This window comes from Triturus cristatus, chromosome 3_2, assembly GCF_964204655.1.
Source record: "Triturus cristatus chromosome 3_2, aTriCri1.1, whole genome shotgun sequence".
Lineage (NCBI taxonomy): Eukaryota > Metazoa > Chordata > Amphibia > Caudata > Salamandridae > Triturus > Triturus cristatus.
The window spans coordinates 216,910,613-216,931,213 of record NC_140584.1 but is presented as its reverse complement, the minus strand read 5'-3'; the positions used below and the strand labels follow the sequence as shown (position 1 = coordinate 216,931,213).

The 20,601-nt window shown below is 43.3% G+C and overlaps 1 protein-coding gene across 2 annotated transcripts in view; it reads right to left on the bottom strand.

Moving 5' to 3' along the window:
• The window catches only part of LOC146857043 (histamine N-methyltransferase A-like), a 300,289-nt gene that overhangs the window by 263,150 nt on the left and 16,538 nt on the right, over positions 1-20,601 (bottom strand). Inside the window, exons 1-2 of one of the 2 annotated variants that reach the window (XM_085647537.1) lie at positions 19,298-19,362; positions 18,428-18,477 (exon numbers count right to left, since the gene is read on the bottom strand). The exons of the other annotated variant lie outside the window; for it this stretch is intronic. The gene's annotated coding sequence lies outside the window, so the exon portion shown is untranslated. Of the gene's footprint in view, positions 1-18,427; positions 18,478-19,297; positions 19,363-20,601 lie in introns of those variants that run through there. 2 annotated transcript variants of the gene reach the window in all.

The window sequence follows — 20,601 nt, the reverse complement described above, 5'->3', positions numbered from 1 at the left end:
TAGTGTGGGAGATTTTTAAAATGATGGTTTAAAAGTTATTGTTGCTTGTTGCATTGGCAGCCAAAGTTGCTGCAGGGGCAATGTCTCTGCTGGAACTTGGTGGTTTGTTTTGTGCCAGTGCCAGGAAGTTTACTAACTTGCAGATTAACTGTGGGTCCTCTGATTTGAAGCAGGCTATCACAGCCTGTCTCTGCATGTGGATTTCATGGGAGTTAAACTGGGGTTGAAGCAGGCAAGACCTTTCCTTCCTCAAGTTAGTTAGGTGTAAAGCAGGTGCAGCATGTCCTCATTCCAATGCTGTGCAGGTGGCAGCACATTGAGGTTTGTCCCCTCAGCCACAGTGGAAGGTGCAAAGCAAACAGAAGTATGCCCAACCAATATTTCAAAAGCTCTTCCTTTATATTCCTGGGATAGCCCAAGCTAAAATTAGGTCTGTGGGCCAAGTGATTTGTACCTGCTGATCGACATCCAGGCATTGCTTGGGGCTGAGAATGCTGCCTTTTCTTCTACCAATCAACGACTTTTGATTGCCTTCTGTGCCACTTTCTTGAAGGCTGCATGCCTGGTTGCAGCATCCCAAACTGGGGAGAGTTCAATGTTTGCAAGGAATTCCTAAGGAAATTTCTAGCAGTTGATGTACTCCTGTGCTGTAGCTCTTGCCAGTGCAGATAATTTAGAGTGTACGGGACGGCATGTCTGATCTTATGCCAGCAGGCTATATAAGCCCCCTGCCTTGCTAAGTATTGTTTGGTGAGGCCGAACTCCACCCCGATCTGTGCTCCAGAGGCATAAGTTGGTATGTTAAACATAATTCTGTAGGCCTTGACTAAGGTGCTGTCCAAGATTCTGGAGCCCCTTACTCTCAGGATTCGCTTCCATAAGCAATGGTAGGTAATATTTGGATCGCGCTACCTGGAGAAGTGGGGAGTACATTGGGCCTGACAGTTTGGATTTTAGGTTCCTCAGTGTTATAGTAAGGCCAGCCCTTTCATTTTAATCGATTCAAGCTGGCTGACAAATTGACCACAATTATCGATTATTACCCCTAAATATTTATAGTTTGTTGCAGACTGGATTTGGGTATGGCCCTGACACAGACTTTAGATTTTTTCCTGCCATGTTTTATGCTCATTATTTTTGTTTTCTCTAAATTTACTGTGAGAAAGTTGTCCGCTCTATATGCTTACAGTATGTTAAGGAGGCGTTGCATTCCCACTGGTATGTGGCTAACCAGAACCACATTTTCCGCATATAGTAAGCTGGATAAAGACTTGCCCCTAGCTAGGGGGCACGTGAGTTGCAGGAGCTGAGGGTCTGAGTCAAATCCGCTGTATACATATTAAACAGAGGGGGGGCGAGAACACACCCTTGTTTGAGCCCATCGGTGGTTGGAATTCATCTTGAAAGGTGTGTGCCCTCGCCTACTTTTACATGCACCCAGATGTCTGTAAGGAGAAGTATTAACATGTCCAGGAGTGGTTGCGGAAACCTTTCAGTGGGACAATTTCTTCCAGAGTCTAACTCGGTCTATTTTGTCAAATGCTACCATGAAATCTATAAAGCAGAGTTTGAATGCCTGTTTCGATGACCTTGCCATGTTTATGAGCGGGGACATGGTTAGGATATTTGTAATTGTGCCTGTGCCTTGGAAAACCCAGTTTGGTTGAATGGTATGATTGCCTGCTCTGCTGCCCAGGCCTGGAGTTCATCAATTAAAGTGCAGGCAAAATATTTTTCCTCATTGTCAAGCAAGGGACAAGGCAGTAATTTTTTTGGTAGGGATTTATCTCCATTCTTATAGATTGGGGAAATGACAGAGCCCTTTGAGGAGTTCTGGAGTTGCCCCAGTTGTCTAATTTCCTGAAAGAGAGGATCTAAAGTTGCTTCTCAAATGTTTGTGTTTTGCTTGAAGAGGGCCGGTGGAATCCCGTTAGGCCCATGGCCCCTTCTAGCATGCCTTTTAAGATATGGTGATTAATTGCAGTAATGTGAGATGGCCTAGCAGCATTCTGATGATTAACGATTGTTTAGAGAGTGATGTTTTTCTGAAGATTTTGGAAAGTAATTACATCTATCATTGAGCTTGCTGGTTAAAGTGAACTGTCAAGAAATATGTCCAAGTCTCTTCAGAAATAAATGGAAGCTTTATTTTATTCAGCGTTGTCAAGAAACGTGTACTATTTTTGGCCTTGGTGTCGCAGAGACGTTGTGCCCAGAGCTCTTCTTCCCTGTATCTATTAATGTTCCATTTTAACTTATTAAGCCTATTTCTCAGTTGGCACAATAACGGTTGGAGGATCGGATCCCCTGGTTTGTACCTCTCCAGTCTCAGTGTGCTGTTTATGGACTTTTTCAGCTGTCTCAGTTGATTTTGTTGGGCAATTGGGATCCATTCTGCTTCCCTTGTAACTTGTGTCGGCCTGTATTTGACAATATTTGGCTATCAAATAGAATGCATTTGCTAAATTGACAGTGAAGCATTCCCATTTGCTGGTAAGGCTACTTGTAAACCCATCTCATGCCTGTTGTAGGACCTTTGCAGATTGAAGCACCTCACCTGCGTTTGCTAGTGAGGATTTGGTGCTCCTAAAATTCACGGTGTGGCAAGAGTTTGGGCCAATGCCGGTGTAGCTACTTGTAGAAGTATCTCCTTTGGCCTAATGTCACTGTCCTTCTTATCACCAAGGCGGAATGTAGTGATTGGACCAAAGAATGAAAGGGATACCAATGTATAGTCTAATGTTGAGCATGTTGATTCAGAATAGAAAGAGGCTGCAGGTGGGGACTCTGCACCTGGGAGACATTCCATGGGCATTGCTGTAGGTTTTCCCATGCAAACCCACGGAATTTGACTCTGTCCCAGAATTCTAAATAGATGTACACACAGGGAAGCACCAAATCAGTATGCCTCCTGAGGTGAGACGTAATGAGGAGAAATATGCTTATTTATCCTTGTTTTTTGTGCTGCATTAGGGGATGTGCTAGGCTTCAGAGGGGATACATTTACTATTCCCACTCCAGTCAGTGCAACAGTAGGGAAAGCACAGGACTTCAGAAGGTTAAAAAAAATGACTATTCCCACTCTAGTCTAAGCAAAAGTAGAGAAAGCTAAAATAAATAAGTACTAAACCATTTACCTAATTTCATTATTGATGATCAATTAAATAGCTAATTAAAAATTATTCATAATTGATAATAATTATCCTGCCCAACTACCCTAAAAACACAGCAGCCTACACCTAAAAGATAATATATATATATAAATGTATATTATATATATAAATGTGTGTGTATATATACATATACATGTATATATATATATATATATATATATTCACTGAAAAAACCATAGGTTTCACACATGTTATAGTTAGCGGAAATTTTACTGATAAAAAACCAATGAAATTCCCCCGTTATAGTTAGTGCAGGCAACTATAACTCACGCGACCGCAATCCTCTGCTGATGCTAATACTGTATTTAGACACTAATTTGCCCATGTCTTCTTCCATACATTTTTAGCTATACATATATTACAAATATTTTTTTTTCATAAAGACACATATGTCATCAGCAGAAGATTGCGGTCGCGTGAGTTATAGTTGCCTGCACTAACTATAACGGGGGAATTTCATTGGTTTTTTATCAGTAAAATTTCCGCTAACTATAACATGTGTGAAACCTATGGTTTTTTCAGTGAATTTGCAAGGTTTTTTAAATGCTAATTCCTAACTATAACGTGTGTGAAACCTATGGTTTTTTCAGTGAATTTGTACGGTTTTTTAAATGCTAAGTTACTTTACGCCATTCGTGGCGTGCGCGCCCACTTAACGCAGTTCGTTCCGTGCGCGCACGGTGCGCTTCGCGCACCGCGCGCCCACTTTACGCAGTTAGTGCCGTGCACGCACGGTGGGCACGCGGTGCGATGACAAAGCAAGAAAGCACGTCAACAAATCTGTTTCTGCTTTCCTCCGTGACTATGGTATGGGTGCCATTTACCACAACAACTTGCGTTATGACATGCAAGACATTTATAGAGGAGATGGTGTGCACTTCAATGATGAAGGGAACAGAGTCTTCCTCTTGAACCTTAGACTCTGCATCGGTACTTACTTGTAGGTACCACTAAAAAATCATTTCATAAACACAACGGCTCTTTTTAGAGCCCCCTAATATCTAAACACTTAAATCTGATTTTCATTTTTTTTTTGTTTTTTTTTCTACCGTACGCTTACCGTAAGCTTACCGTACGCGTACCCCGTGATTTTTTTTAAAATCAATAAATGTTTTCTTTGTACTTTACAGTCCTTCTTTGACCCCCTCACAAATGTAAGGGGGTCTGTAACTCTCCTCATTGCCCCCTTTTCTTGTTTTCACTCTTTTTTTTCTGAGTGAAATACACAAAATGGCGGCCGCCGCTTCCTGGTTTCGGCCGATTCGAATGTTTACTAAGATCTAAGAGCCAATCAGAATCGCGCTCGCGCACGCCACCGTACGCTTACGGTAAGCGTACGGTAAGCGTACCGTAAGCGGGCTCAGATATATATATTGATTTAAAGGCTATTTTCTCAGAATCTACTGAACAGATTTACACCAAACCTACAAAAGGCACTTCCTTGACCTAGGGACTACCTCTCTGCCAAATTTCGAGTAATTCTGTTCAGCCGTTCGGGCTGTAGCTCGTTCTAAAGGTCCTATGGAAAAATGCATGGGGAAAACGCGTTTTGGGACCCCCCTTTTATCTCAGCCCCCGCTTGACGGATCCCCCCGAGACTTTCAGGGTAGGAGCGGAGCGTAGCGCCCCACCTATTTTGAGAAATTCGCGAGGATTCATCGACCGGCGCCAAAGTTATTCAAAATAGAATGTTGAGGTTTTCCTATGGAAAAGGGGTCCTAACTATAACTACCTACTGGCGACCGCCAGTAGGTAATATATATATATATATATATATATATATATATGTATACATATATATATATATATATATATATTACCTACTGGCGGTCGCCAGTAGGTAGTTATAGTTAGAACCTATTTTCCAGAGGAAATCCGCAACATTCTATTCCGAATAAGTCTGGCGCCGGTTGACGAATCTTCGCGAATTTTTCCAAACTTTTGGCCAGCTCCGGTCCACTCCTATCCTGAAAGTTTCGTGGGGATTCGTCAAGCGGGGGCCGAGAAAAAAAGGCGGTCCCAAAACACGTTTTCCCCATGCAATTTCCCATAGGACCTGTTGACGCAGCTACAGCCCGAACTGCTGAACGGAATTACACCAAATTTGGCAAAGAGGTAGTCCTCAGTTCAGACTCGTGCCTTTTGCATAAATGGTGTAAATCCGTTCAGTAGTTCCTGAGAAAATTAGAGTAAAAAGGATAGAGATATCTATGGCCTCGGAGGATCCGCGCACCCTAAGTGCACCCTAAGTGCACCCTCTGCGAACTGAGCGTGCACCCTCCCGATCACGTGCTGAATGCTAATTGGCTGTCAAGTGTCTGTCTACATTCGAAACCAGGAACTGTTGGCAGCCATTTTGTGCCTCGGTAGAAGCGAGGTTGATTAAGTAAGGGAAATAAGTGTGTGAAAGATGTAAAGGGGGCAGGGTAGAAATACTCTGACCCTCTAGTGTTGCTTAGGGGGTCCCAGGAGGACCCCCCGGGGTCCTTTTTTTTTTTTTTAAACAGCTTCTGCGCTTCGTTAATAATTAGCCCCCGGGGGGGGCTAAATCCCGGGGGCAAAATCTTTAAAAATGAATGAGGGAGGGGGGCTGGGTGGCCCTCCTCCTGGAGCCCTTGAGGGCCCTGGGGACCGCCACCCCCCAGGGCCAACTCCTACAGTGTCCCGGGGTGCCCACCCCCAGGACACTGTTGTTTGCTATGAGAGGACCGGAGTCTCCCGCCCTCCCATAGCAAACTTTGTTTGGATTTTGAAAGAGAGAGCAGGGAAACCTGCTCTCTCTTTCAAAATCCAAACGATATTGCTTTTCCACATGGGGAGCTGTATGTTAGCAGCTCCCCATGTGGAAAAGCAATGCCGGCTCCCGAAGGACACGTGGAGCCGGCTGGGACCGTGGGGGCGTTGGGGCTCCCCCCACGGTCCCCAATGTTTTTTAATAAATCCCAGGGGATGGGGTCCCCGGGGATAATAAAAATTAGTGATAGGGGCTATTACTTTATTTACGGTAAAATTAGGAGTCGCGCATCCTAACGCGCATCCTAATGCATTGTGTGCACGGTTTCTCTCGCGTTGGGTGCGCGGTTCCTAACGCGTTAGATGCGCGGATCCAAAGAAAAAAAACTGAAAAACCCAACGCATACCGTAAGCACAGGGATCGAGAACGGTGCGCATAGGGTGCGCGAATCCCCCCAAAAATGGAGAAAAAAAAATAATAAAGTATTGAAAATATAGTTTAACCCCTTCGCTGCCAAGCCTTTTCCCCCTCCTGTGCCACACCTTTTTTTGGCTATTTGGGGTAGTGCGCGCTGAGGCCCCTGTAACTTTTTGACCACATAAGGTATCCACGCCAAATTTGCGTCCTTTTCATCCAACATCATGGGGATTCTAAAGGTACTCAGGGTTTGTGGATTCCCCTGGAGGGGTCAGAGAAATTAGCCAAAATACAGCAAAATTTAGTTTTTGGGGGGAAAAATGGTAAAAAAGGGCTGCAAATGAAAGCATCTGGGTTTTCCCTGCAAATGTTATCAAAAAAGGGTTTGTGGGGCTGAAATCACCATTTTCCCAGCTTTTAGGGATACTAGACTTTTGTCAGAAACCCAACTTTTTTTTACAGTTTGGGCATTTTTCTGGGACATTGCTTATTTTTGCTATTTTTTGTGCTTTCGACCTCCTTCCAGTTAATTGTAGAAATGGGTACAAAAGCTATAATGGATCCTGGAAAGCTATACATTTTAGAGAAGTAGACACAATTCTGAATTCAGCAAGGGGTCATTTGTGTAGATCCATCAAGGTTTCTTTATAGAAACTAACAGTTAAATATAGGATAAATTGAAAATTTGTTGAAAAAAAAAGCCTTTTGTGTCAACGTTTTCACCTGTAACTTCTTCTAATTATGTAATCTCTTTGAAAGCAATATACCGTTACATCGGCTGGACATTACTGGTGGTAGGGATATATAGGACTTGTAGGTTCACCAAGAACCCGAAGAACCCAGAGCCAAAAACTGAGCAGCAACTTGCAATGTTTTTTTATTATGTACCGGGTATATAGTAATTATTCTGTAAAAATGTGTACATGGAAAAATTGGTATGAAAGACACCTATGTAATTCTCAAATGGGAACAAAATATAGAGTTTAGAAACAGTAGATATTTGCACCTTTCCGAAATTGTGAATACTCATACTAGAATAAGAATTATCAGTCATTTTTTAGAATGACTTCTTTTTTACACAATGTCTTTCATTTGGAAGGCAGAAATGCATCGAAAGTCAATAGGTAATAACAGTTCCTTTACAAATCTGAATTACCCTAAGTCTCTCGATAAAAATGGTACCTCACTTGTATGGGTAAGCATAGTGCCCACGACAGGAAATGGCTCAAAACCCAACGTGAACACACCACATTTTCACAATGCAAAATAACCCTTTTTTAGCTAAGTGCCTAGCTGTAGTTTTTTAACCCTAGCTCTGCCGGCACCTAGGGAAACCTAGCAAACCTATACATTTTTTAAAACTAGACACCCAGGGGAATCCAGGATGGGGTGACTTGACTGCCTCTCACCAGGATCTATTACCCAGAACCCCTTGCAAACCTAAACTTGTGTAAAAAAAAACACATTTTCCTCACATATCTGTGGTGTAAAGGTCTGGAATTTGTGTGGATCCACAAATTTCTACCCACCCCGTGTTCCCCAAAGTCTTCCGAGAAATATGGTACCTCACTTGTGTGGGTCGGCATAGTGCCCGCAACAGGAAACGGTGCAAAACGCAACGTGGACACACCTCAATTTCGCAGTGAAAAATCACCCTTTTTTGGCAAAGTGCCCAGCTGTAGTTTTTGAACCATAGCTCTGCCGGCACCTAGGGAAACCTAGCAAACCTATACATTTTTGAAAACAAGACAACCAGACGAATCCAGGATGGGGTGACTTGACTGCCTCCCTCCAGGTTCTGTTACCCAGAATCCCTAGCAAACCTAAAAAATTGCCCAAAAAAACACATTTTCCCCACATTTCTCTGGTGGACAGTTCTGAAATATGCGTGGATCCACAAATTTCCACCCAGCCTGCGTTCCCCAAAGTGTTCCGAGAAAAATGGTACCTCACTTCTGTGGGTCGACCTAGTGTCCGCGACAGAAAACGGTGCACAATGTAACGTGGACACATCTCAATTTTGCAGCGAAAAATGACCCTTTTTTGGCAAAGTGCCTAGCTGTAGTTTTTGAACCATAGCTCTGCCAGCACCTAGGGAAACCTAGCAAACCTATACATTTTTGAAAACTAGACACCCAGGGGAATCCAGGATGGGGTGACTTGACTGCCTCCCACCAGGTTCTGTTACCCAGAATCCCTTGCAAACCTAAAATATTGCCCAAAAAAACACATTTTCCCCACATTTCTCTGGTGGAAAGTTCTGGAATCTGCGATGAACCACAAATTTCCACCCACCCCCTATTCCCCAAAGTCTTCCGAGAAAAATGGTACCTCACTTGTGTGGGTCGGCCTAGTGCCCACGACAGGAAACGGCACAAAACGCATCGTGGACACACCTCAATTTCGCAGTGAAAAATTAACCTTTTTTGGCAAAGTGCCTAGCTGTAGTTTTTGAACCCTTCTGCTGCAGGCACCTAGGGAAACCTGTCAAACCCACACATTTCTGAAAACTAGACACCCAGGGGATTCCAGGGAGGTATGGCTTGCGTGGATCCCCCGTTTCCTTACCCAGAATGCCCTGCAAACCTCAAATTTAGCTGAAAAAATCACCTTTTTCACACAGTATTGTGTGGGAAAGTTGTGGCATCACTGGGCTGGCAAAAATTTCCTACCACCCAGCGTTCCCCCAGGTCTCCCGGTTAAAACAGTGCCTCACTCATATGGGAGGCCCAAGTACCCGCGACAGGCAAGGGCCCGCAATGTAGTGAGGCGACATGAAATTTGCCTATCTCAAAATGACCTGGTTTTGCAAGGGATGTGTACGAGTGCATTTACGTTCTGGACCGCTGTAGCGAACATGCTCACCGATATTGTGTTGGAACCTGTGTGCTGCACTCCTGAGATTTGCTTGCTGGGCTACGTTAAACGCCTTAAGCTCTGTAACAGGCGCATTGTAGCAATTGCCACACTCTTCGCAAAAAGAGCAGTTGCGCAGTGCTGGGGTGCTAAGACAACTTCCACTGTAAAAAAATGGCTCCACAACCTCATCTATTGTAGGGATCAGCTTCAGATATATGAGGAGGAGTTCCCTGAGAAGTCCCGCCCCCAAAGACATTTGGGCCCCCCAACGGCGAATTTGTTATCCCATCCTGACCTATTGTAAATTTCTTATGTGGCACCCCCACTCTTCCTCTACAGCTCAACAGCCCTGTGGAGGTGCTCGCTTACTACCCTGGCATTTGTCACTCCCACAACGATACCTTGGATTTGGTGTGTTTGCTATTCCCGGCCCATTGTGGTGGACTATACGTGAGAACTTTTTCTTTTGTCATGATTGTCCTTGCTAATACCTCACATACGATGGTTATTGCTATGCAGGCTTCTTGTTTCCTGAAATGTACTACGATTATGATATTGCTCTGCCTGGGAGGGGGGTCTCTGTAGGGTCTGTATGAACTTATCACTCTGTGTCAATCTGTATTACTGACTGTGTTTATCTCTTTGAAATTGATAAATAAAAGAAAAAAGAAAAGATAACGCTTTACTCTGCACCTGTGCCTTGTACCCCGGACTACCGAAAGCCGTTTGAGTTGTATGTACAAGAAACAGCTGGCTGTGCGCTCTCTGCCTTACAATAGGCTTTTGGAGGTAAGCAAAGGCCATGTGCCTATTTTCTGCCCTGCTAGACAATGTCGCCAGAGCCCTCCTGAGTAAGCCTGGGCGAAGCACTACGCTACGCTCGCGTAGTTTGCGAAGTTCGCGCTACTTCGCACTACGTGAACTGCACGTAGCACATTGGGAACACGCGTAGCGTAGTGTTGCGTAGTGCTGCGGTCATTTTTTGCTTGCTCGCGGTCCTCAACGTCAAGTTGGCGGGCGCGAGCAAGCAAAATGACATCTCGGCGAGACTTTTTCCTTGTTCGCGATCAGCAACTTCAAGTTGGCGATCGCGAGCATGGAAAATAAACCTCCCGGCGAGATTCCCAACGCGAGGAGGTCAGGTTTCCCATTTCGAGTGGTCGCGTATGCTCGCGACCGCTCGCGATGAGAAACTACCAGTTCGCGTTGAGAAAGCTGAAGCTCGAGTAAAAATCTACTCGAGCAGCAGAAAACTACAGCTCGCACTGTGCAAGATGCCATTTTCAATGATTGCACAGTGCCGGTTGCTTGTCCGCACTGTGCAATCATTGAAAACGACATCTGGCGCAGTGCGAACAAGGTACTACGCAGTACGCGAAGTGCTACGTGTAGCTCGCGTAGTGCGAACTTCACTTTGCGTAGCTTCGCGAAGTGCTACTTCGTGAACTACGCCCAGGCCTACTCCTGAGTTGTCTGAGAGCGGCCGCAGCAGTGGCCATCTCTATCTGACAATCGGCAGGGTTCATCCTTGGTACTGACCTCACAGTTATGGTTCCCCATGCTGTGGACATACTTTTGAACAGAACAAAGACACAGCACCTTACCAGTGCACATCTGACTGGCTATGAGCTGACCCATTCTGAACCCAGCCACATTACTACCCCTCTCTTCTGAGAGTGAGGAGGCGGACCTGCATGATTGCATTTACTGCACGTAGGAGACAAAGGGACAGGTTGAGCTGACTGATGTTCTCCTATCTGAACCCCAAGGGGAGCTTTATGTCGATGGCTCTTGTTTTAAATTACCAGATGGCACAACAACAGCAGCATATGCCATCACCACCTTACGCACTGTAGTTAAGATATCACGACTTCCCTACCAATCAGCGCAAGCTTGTGGCCCTTCTTTGTGCCTGCGAGTTGAGTGAGGGACTGGCTGTCAATATACACACTGACAGCCAGTTCGCGTTTGGCGTGCCTCATAATTTTGGGCAGCTTTGGGCAGAGAGGGGGTTCTTGATGTCTCATGGCATGAGGATTCAAAATGGCCCCCTAATACACAGACTCTTGTCTGCCTTAAAACTCCCTAAGAGACTAGCAATAGTGAAGTGCAGCGCTCATAAGGCAATAACAGATGATATCAGGAGGGAGGGGGAATGCATTTGAGGATCAAACAGCAAAGGAGACAGCTCGGACTAAACTGAAGAGGATGTTTGAATCGGGTCCAGCTAGATGGGTGCCTGAGAATGGGATGTTTGAGGATACCCTAGAGAATGTGATGGAAATCCAAAGTGAAGCAACAATTGAAGAATTAGCAGTATGGCAGGAGAGTACGGCTAACTTGAATGAAGAGGGGTGTTGGACAGACAGTCCGGGAAGCAACGATGGATGCTGACAGATGCGTATGTCCTCCCTATGGTCACCATGGCACATGGGCCAGCCCACATTAGTGCGAAGGGTATTTCTAAGCTGCTATACCCTGTATGGCAAAATGACAACATTCCCAAAGTTACAACTCACCTAGTGGTTTGCTTAATGCATAATCCTGGAAAGGGCACTCCCACTCCTGTTGGCAGTTTTGCACCCCCCTCCTTCCCATTCGAGGTTCTCCAGATGGATTACATCGAAATGGAACGGGTCAATAATTTGAAATGTGTATTGGTGGTTGTCTGTGCATTCAGTAAATGGGTTGAAGCTTACCCTACTAAGGAGAATACTCCCTTGGCGACGGCGAAGGTACTCTTGAAAGAGTTTTTCCTGTGTTTTGGTTTGCCCTGTTTGATTTGGAGTGATAATGGCAGCCATTTTAATGCCAAGGTTATCCAGTTAGTGTGCGATGGGTTGCACATTAGGCAGAAGTTCCATGCGGCAAACAACACCCAATCAGCAGGCTTAGTTGAGAAGTACAACAGTACACTCAAGTTGAAAATGGCCAAGATGAAAGAGAGCACAGGACTGAAGTGGCCCGATGCTTTGCCCCTAGCATTAATGTCTACGAGAGCCACAGCTCGCTCTAGAACAGGATTGTCCCCTTATGAGGTCGTGTTCGGCCGTCGCCGACTGCATACGTTTTCTGAGATAGAATACCCCTTACTTATCGATTACCTTTTTGAATTGATCAAAAATGTGCATTCTTTTCACCAAGAGATCACTGAGATGTTGCAGCAGCATCCAGAGGATCCTGCACACGAAATTTGACCTGGAGATTGAGTGCTGGTTAAAAACTTCCAGAGGAGCAGCTTGTAGCCATGCTGGAAGGGACTCCTCCAGGTCCTTCTAGCCATCAGGACCGCAGTGAGAGTCGACGGTCGGAAAAACTGGATACATAGCACCCATTGCAAATGGGTGCCTCTTCCGCTTCCCTATGATCAGTGGGTCACGGACTGGATTGGGGACTGTGAGGCAGAGCAGGTATCATGGTTCATTCCCTTCTCGTATGCCATCCTCACGTGGGCACCGTCGGAGGAGGAGAGTAATGCAGTGCTGACTGAAGCGGTGCCACCTGAAATTATGGCTATCCAGGAGTCCCAGCCTGTTGGCCCACCTGTGATTGAGACAAGTCCAGCTGAGACTCAATTTGCCAATCTATCTGAGTCTGCCCCTTTGCCCCTTGGTTCCCTTGAGCCTGACCCCTTATTCCCTGACCCTACTGTGCCTGGAGTGCTGAGATACAATTTGCGTCCAGGTAAGAAGAACAGTGCACCAGAGGAACAGTCAGGTTAGTAGGGATGGACTGCATTGCTGAAGAATAGAGTGCGTGTACCTTGCATGTGGTACCAACGATAGTTTAGGGACAGAGTACTTGGTGCATTACTCGGACAGTCACCGAACAGGACCAATGGATGGTGTTTTCAAGGAGAATGTGCTTGCCCTGCAACGTGGCATCCGGATCCGAACTGGATGAACAGCTCCACCGCCGGTGCTCAAAAGCGCCAACGATTAATGAACAATATACTGCCCTGGTTTCCTTTTATTTTTTCTTTTCATTCCAGCTTGGCTCCAAGTGTAAGATAATTCTGTTGCTGTTGTGTGAATAGAGGAAAATATATATGTATCACTTTTGGCCGCCCCATTAAGGAGGAGGAGCAGCCTTTCGCTGCTCCGTGTCCTGAGCAAAATGAGCCTGTTTGGCCCACCTGGTCTGTTAGAAGCAAGATTGTGTTCGTGCTGATATTGGTACTTGGGGTGACATACTACCTCGAGGAGAAATATCCTGCACATGCTTTGATTGGCACTACGCCTATATCCCCCTCAACATATCATTGTTACTTTGACTCTTCACAAGAAGGAACATAGAGAGCCTTATAACGATAATCTCTTTATTCAAACGTTGCATCAGACGCATGCTGCTTACAATACGACAAAGTGTTGGGTATGTGGACTACTGCCCTTGGTAACTCATAAAAGTGAGAATTTGTTATCCATGCCCTTCTCGTATGTTAATAGTTGTAAGGGGTGGTTTGCTTTTCTTAGCATGGTCACTTCTTTTCCGCAGGATGATACATTGGAGCGCAAGAGTACCAGTTCTCAAACCCAGACACAGAACGTGCGCTCCCGGCATAGAGCTCCCCCTTGTGACCCCACAGGCCGAGAGCCGTTTAGCAGGTTGTTTCTGAGCTCTTGCATGCAGGCATAAAAGGGAGTGAGAGGGGGGAATTGGTCTAAGGTGGAGAAAGATAATATCCTACAGTTCAACTCATCAGAATATTCCCAGTCTTTCCAGGCCTGCAACACTACTGAGGACAACCCGATACCGTGCACGTTATGGCTCCTTACTGTGTCCAGGGGGTAGGAGACATAGAGGTGGGGGAGAGAAGATGCAACACTACTTATAATTTAAGAACAACGAGAAGTCCACCCTTGATCCCGCCACGTAATGTTTATTTTGCGTGTGGGCACCATGGTTATGTTTGGCTCCCTGAAGGTTCGTCGGGGAGGTGCTACCTTTCCTACCTCCTGCCACCCGTGTATATAGCCCCTCCCAATTATCATAAGGATCATCGTTTGCAGTGAAGAGGGGCCCGTGCGCCGTGAACTAAAACAATGATTACCACCGATGATATTGATCAGACAGACACCAAATTGTAGCAGTTCATGGATGCCATGAAAGTCATCATACCTATTTGGGGCCCCATAGCCAATAGTCTTAATTTTAGAAGGGTTACGAGGGTGGTGGAAGGAATAATTAATATGACTGCAGGAATACTGACCAATATCATGGTGGCGAGGATGAAGCCTTATGGCTAGAGCAGTCGACCTCGAAGCTGGGGAACCGGGTTAGAGTCTCGGCGACGACGCTCAACATCCTGTGATTCTGGGCAAATCACTTAATCTCCCCTTGCCTAACAAAAAAATGAAAGTGTTCTTGTGTAACGAAACTGGTGCTCATGTAAAGTGCTCTGATACCCGATATCTTCGTGTCTAGTTCACGCTCTATAAAACTCTAAAAAAAAATTTAAAAAAAGTAGAGGTCCAGTCTACGAAACTTGTTGCCCTTCAAAATCGTACGGTTTTAGACATTATCCTGGCTGACCGGGGTGGGGCCTGTTGCGTCATTGGTAGTAGCTGTTGTGTGTACATCCATGACAACGCCCTCACTTTATACACTGCTATACAGAAATCACATAAGATGGCATCAGAGATACATCAGGATAATGATACCTGGTCATTCACAAGATGGTTCTGGAGTTTACTCGCTACCTGGGTTTGAAAGATCCTTACTTTCCTTATTGCTTTAGCTGGTGTAATTCTGACATGCTGCCTGTGTATACACTGCCTCCCTGCTTGTTGTGCATGCTGTGCATCAATGTTCAAAGATGCGTCCCAAGCCCCCAAGATGAAATTCTGATGCAAGAGTTATGATGAAGCAAGGTATTCAGGATTTATTAAATATAGACGAAGAGATATTTGAATACTGATTGCATGTACGCATTTTCCTTTTTTCCTCTCAGCTCTAGAATTGTAAAGACCCTGACCTGATGGTGCCAATAAAGCTTCTTAGCATGCATGTTAAAAGGAGGGTCTGTTAGATTTCAAATGTTATTTCCGTGATGCACATGATTAAAACAATGCCCCCTTTGCTATCTTCAAGCCTCTATTCCTTGTTAAGTTTGCGTGCATGCGCCATCTTTATTGATGCCATGTTGTCCTGTAACTAAGATTGAGTGTCTCATAATGCTTGTCTCTGCAGACAGGCTGCCCTGCGCCTCCTGCTTGTACTTCTCAAGTTTGAAGCTTTGCTGCACTAATGAATATACTATCCATTGTTGCATACCTTTACCGTTAGATACACTTGTTCCCGCATCTTTCCATGGTAGAGAGCGGCCGAACGGCCTTGGGACGGAGATAGCATGTTCCCTGCCCAGTGGCACTGCCCACCGTAGGTGCCTTCTTTGTTCATTATGGCCTGAACTGGGAAATTCCAGTTTGGGCGGGACTCTCAAGGTGTCGGAATTGTATAATTTGTGTTTCCGTGTGGAGGGAGATAAAACCCCTTGGCAGCCATCTAAGGAGACTGATCAGACTGGGCTCCGCTGCAGCGTATTATGAATAAACTAACTGGCTTGTATTATCTACTGCCTGATCGACTCTTCATTTATTGGGAAGGCATATGGGTGGACGTAAGTGACCAGAGTGACCCTACTTTGGGCCACTTCCTTCAAAATACTAACACTGGTTATCATAATTTTTCTTAATATAATTGGTTATTTCCTTAACTACTTTTGATATTGATCAAAATAATGCTAATGCTTATGATGGTAAACTTGCATAAACAAACGAAATCACATCCCTATTGTCAAATTCGCCCGTCATGAACTCTCCATCAACCCGACTCGAAAATCCCTGATTGCAACCCAGGAACGCGGTAATTGATCGACAGGTCAAAGGTGGGTTGGCACATATCTGGCAGACAAACACACGAACAGGAAACTGAGGTCAGAAGGGTGCACGCATTCCCAAACATCATAAAGTCAGATGCCACATGGAGTTAGGAACACGCAACCAATCAGGACACAACATACACAGTACATGCAGTGAGTCGGACATCTGGACACACTACCCACTGGACCACATTGTGTCCACACAAGGTCAAGTCCCACCTACATTTGTTACAGGGACCTTTTATTTATGGCTCCACAGACAAGCTCCACATTCTTTGACCAAACAAGAATCACTGAATGTATTTTTATTGCTCTCAAAACTGTATAACAATCACTTGGAATGATTGTGCTTTGAGACAGTCCTCAGACCTCTTTCTGTAAGCTGTATTCCCCACCGCAGTGTTTAATTAAACCATTTGTTTCTGTTTTGCCAAACGCCTCCTGTCTTTTGTTTTTTCAAGGTAAATTCATATTCGAGCAACACTAAAAGTTTTTGAAGTTGCTTTGTTTAACACTATCATTTAGAGCAGTGATACTCAAAGTAGAGTCCAGGGGCTGCATGCAATGCACCTGATCTTTAAATGCAGCCCCTGGTTAAACAGCAGAACTAGGCTGCTGTTTAATATACAAGTCAGTAATACTCATAAAGATATTAAATAAATGCAATGCATTGATTTACAGTGAACTGAAGTAAACAAATAAAAAAAAGCACAGAAGCCTCTTCAAAATTCAAAAAAGTGTGTTTCATTTAACCTGCAGACGCATTTCACCTTACTACATGAGATTATAGCAAATGTTTTTTTTTTAAAGTGAAAGTATTCAGACATGAATTTAGAAACATTTTTGTCTCCTTCCTCCCTCACACTGACAACAATGCAATAGGCAAAGTGCAATAAAACAATTGGCCAGGATCACACAGTTTGGTCAAGTGTGGAAGATGTACATGTCTTGCTTACCCTACTCCCACTTTACACCTCCCACGTCCCACCACCATGCTGCCATTAATGAGCCTGTTGGGCACACCAGAGATGAACAGTTTGGCTCCTTGGGAAAAGTTTGTGAGTACTCATGATTTAGAGGGAGGTGTCTTACTTTTCCAGTCCCTGTATATATGGGATATACATGTACAGTAGAAAATTCAGACATAGATATCTGCATGAGTAATTACATTTAAAACCATATTTATAGCAACTACTAATTAACTTTGCTTTATTTAATAGCTTTTGTAGAGCTACTCATACAAATGTAGGGTGCCACAATCTCTTTCCTTTAGAGAAGTACATTTCTAATCTTTTCTAGTACTGGAGAGGAATGGATAAATACCCTTAAACCTGTAAATTTGTGGGTGTGTACAGATTCACATGCATCCCAACCCTGGAAATATTACTTCCATCTTACTTCCAACCCCTGCTTGTACATTTCTGAAAAGATGGAAAAATGTGTCTTGCTATTATCAAAAGTTAGATATAATATGAGTCATAGAAAAATAGCAGAGGCTATTATCAGTGCTCTGATATAATAAGGATGTTGCCATAAATTATCAACACGCTAAATTACATCAAAAGGGACAACTAGATTTTGTAACATGACAGGTATATTTCTGAAGCATCCCATCTCTTGGGCAAGTAGATAGTTTATAAAGTTACACACACCTGTATTCCCATATGCCAGTTATTAGGAGCAAATAAACTATCAATAGGGTCTGAGGGAAAATATTAAAGATCTGAACGGATTTAAATCCCCCTACTCTTATTAATAAACAAACAATGAAATCCGAGGTCTATACCATGCAGCTAAAGATACAATTTAAAAAGTTGCCACATAGCACTTGCTTCAAGAGTGAAAAAAGTGAAAAAACAGAGGGTGAAGGTCAAAATGTAAAGTAAAAAGGAAAAGATCTCAAGAGGGATTACTGGCAGCCCATCATTTCACTTCCAAGTGCCCAGTGTCATCATCTGGGATACCAAACAACTCTTCCGAATACCTCTTTAATCACAGAGGAAATATGAATGAGTTGTACCCTCTTATCAAGTTCTTATCAGAGGAAAATATATATAGAAGAGTCTTTCTACCGAAAGATGCAGTGCAAATAAAACAAAACAAGAAATTGTGATTTAAAATAGGATAATCAGAAAAGACAGAAAGTAATGTACTTCTTGCTTATATTCTTGAAACGCATTCCTACGTAAAAACAGTGCAGGAAAAAAGGGGGGACAGCAGTTGTAATTAATCACTGCTCGTATCTTTGGTCGACATGTTTCAGCCAATGGGATAGTTCTCCCTGGCATTCTTCAGGACCTCATTAACAAAACTTTGCTACTGCTATATTTAAACTTTGCAGAAATTGATGGGTTTCTACTGTACCCTCAGTAACTGTCTTCAAATCCTCAGTATAAGCTCGATGTATAGGACATCTAAAAAACAAACAGAAATTATTTATTTAGAAATAACTTTACATTTTAGTTCCTCCACCTCAATGACACACCACTTGTGGTATCTTGTGATATAGAATACTCTTAAAATGCTTACCAATGCATTGTGAGGAAAAGGCCTCACCTCGCTCGGCACCAGCTCAAGTCAAAAAAGGCCCGCTCTAAAAAGTAGTCATGAGCCAACCCAGAAAGAAGATAAATGTAATAAAATGGGTTTTTTAGATTCTTCCCTATAACACATAGAAACCATAAAACAGACAGTTTTCATATTTCTATCAATCAACGGGGAATGTAAACTCGTCAATATGAATGTGTAATTGACTGCGTTCTAAGGCATAACTGTAGTGAGGCACATAATTCAACAATAGTATCTATCATATCCAATTTATCGAGAAAATAGAAATAGAGGGACGACATACCCAATGGCACCTCGTACCACTTTCTATATCTCAATCCACTATTTAGTTGTCAATTATTTGGCATATGGTTGTTATTATAAATAAATTAACCACATCTTGATAGTTTTGTCAGTCACTAGGTGGCAGCAGCGTGACTAATTGCTGCTTATTGTGGCTCATTTAAACTGCCGCAAACTGCATTCAAAAAATGTGTCCAGAAAGCAGATTTCTTAATACAATTTTCCTCCATGAAGAGTTAATAACACATTGCACAGAGGGTCTGCTTATAACAGACGGCATGCTGTGCTGAATCATCAATAACGCTCGTAAGCGGGTAAGCCGTAACTGATATAAGGTTTAGTTTAAAAAACAAAAATAGCTTAAGAAACAAAAAGGCCCTGTACCTGTCCGTTGTTGCCTCCAACTGGAACCTTTGCTGGGATGGAGGTACCGGATACAGGAACACGGCGTCTTTTTATACAAAGATAGTTCAACAGCTGTTGCTGATTTGTGACTCTACGGCGCTTAGTGATTACGTTGTCCAAAACTACAAAATGACATCACTAATGCCGGTACTTGTAGTTTTTTAGTATATTTAAAGCTTGATTCTGTATATGTTTACTATATTTTGGAAAACCAGTTTGGTCTAAAAAAATCGCCTATCGCAAATCAATCGGCGCTTGTAAAAACATTATGGTAATACACCGAATTTGCTCGTGCTGATTCGTTCAATATTGCAAAGCACCCTGTGAATATATTATTAAACTAAACCCATATTTGGTATTAATGCTTGTAGTTCTATGAATCACGTGCTTGTATGGATGTCTATTATTTTATCTGTATCAGGTGTTTCTCTTTTATTTTTCAAACCCTTCGTAAGTGGGTACTTAAAGAACAGCATGACATGGTAAACGGTTCACAATAGCTCACAACATTAGATATATTCGTATTGCTGATTAATGGGCACTAAATCTTACACAATTTGTAAGGAGGGAACAAAAAAACAAACAAAAACGGAAACAAACCGGCTCGCAAAGAGTCACAATGTTCAATGTCTATTAAGATCCGGGTTGTTTTAAAAAGCTCGGTTGACCCTTAGATATTAAATAGCCAAACGTCATAGAATACTTGTCATCAATGTTAATATGTATCCCTTGATTATAACATGAGAGCATATCTATCCCTACGATGGTTTTTAATATATTGTAAATCAATTATCCTCATGATCTTATCGTGTGTAGGACAGGATCTACCCTAATTTCCATGCTATTTCATTTGTCAGCATGTATAACCGATTGTAACCATATTTACCATTAACACCTTCATATAGATGTGTTAAAAAATACATTCAGAAATGCAGGGATTATTTTTGGCAGAAATCTTTGCTTTTTTTGTACGGACACCCACGGTATCGCGTCATTTAGACCTGATACATCGCTAGACAGTTTGAATACCCATCTCTGTTCTCGTAGGAACAAAAAATTTGATATGTCACTGATGTGTGTAGGAATGTAAGGTTTCTCTAAGACTGTCCACTTAAAGTCTTCTGCTTTGTGTCCCTGTTCGAAAAAGTGTCTTGTAAGTTTTGTCATAGTTTTTTTGCATCTAAATGTGCTTTTATGTACCAGCATACGTAGTTTCACTTTTCTGGTTGTCATGCCGACATGTCCACAGACAAAACAATCTAAACCTATTGATATTTGTACCT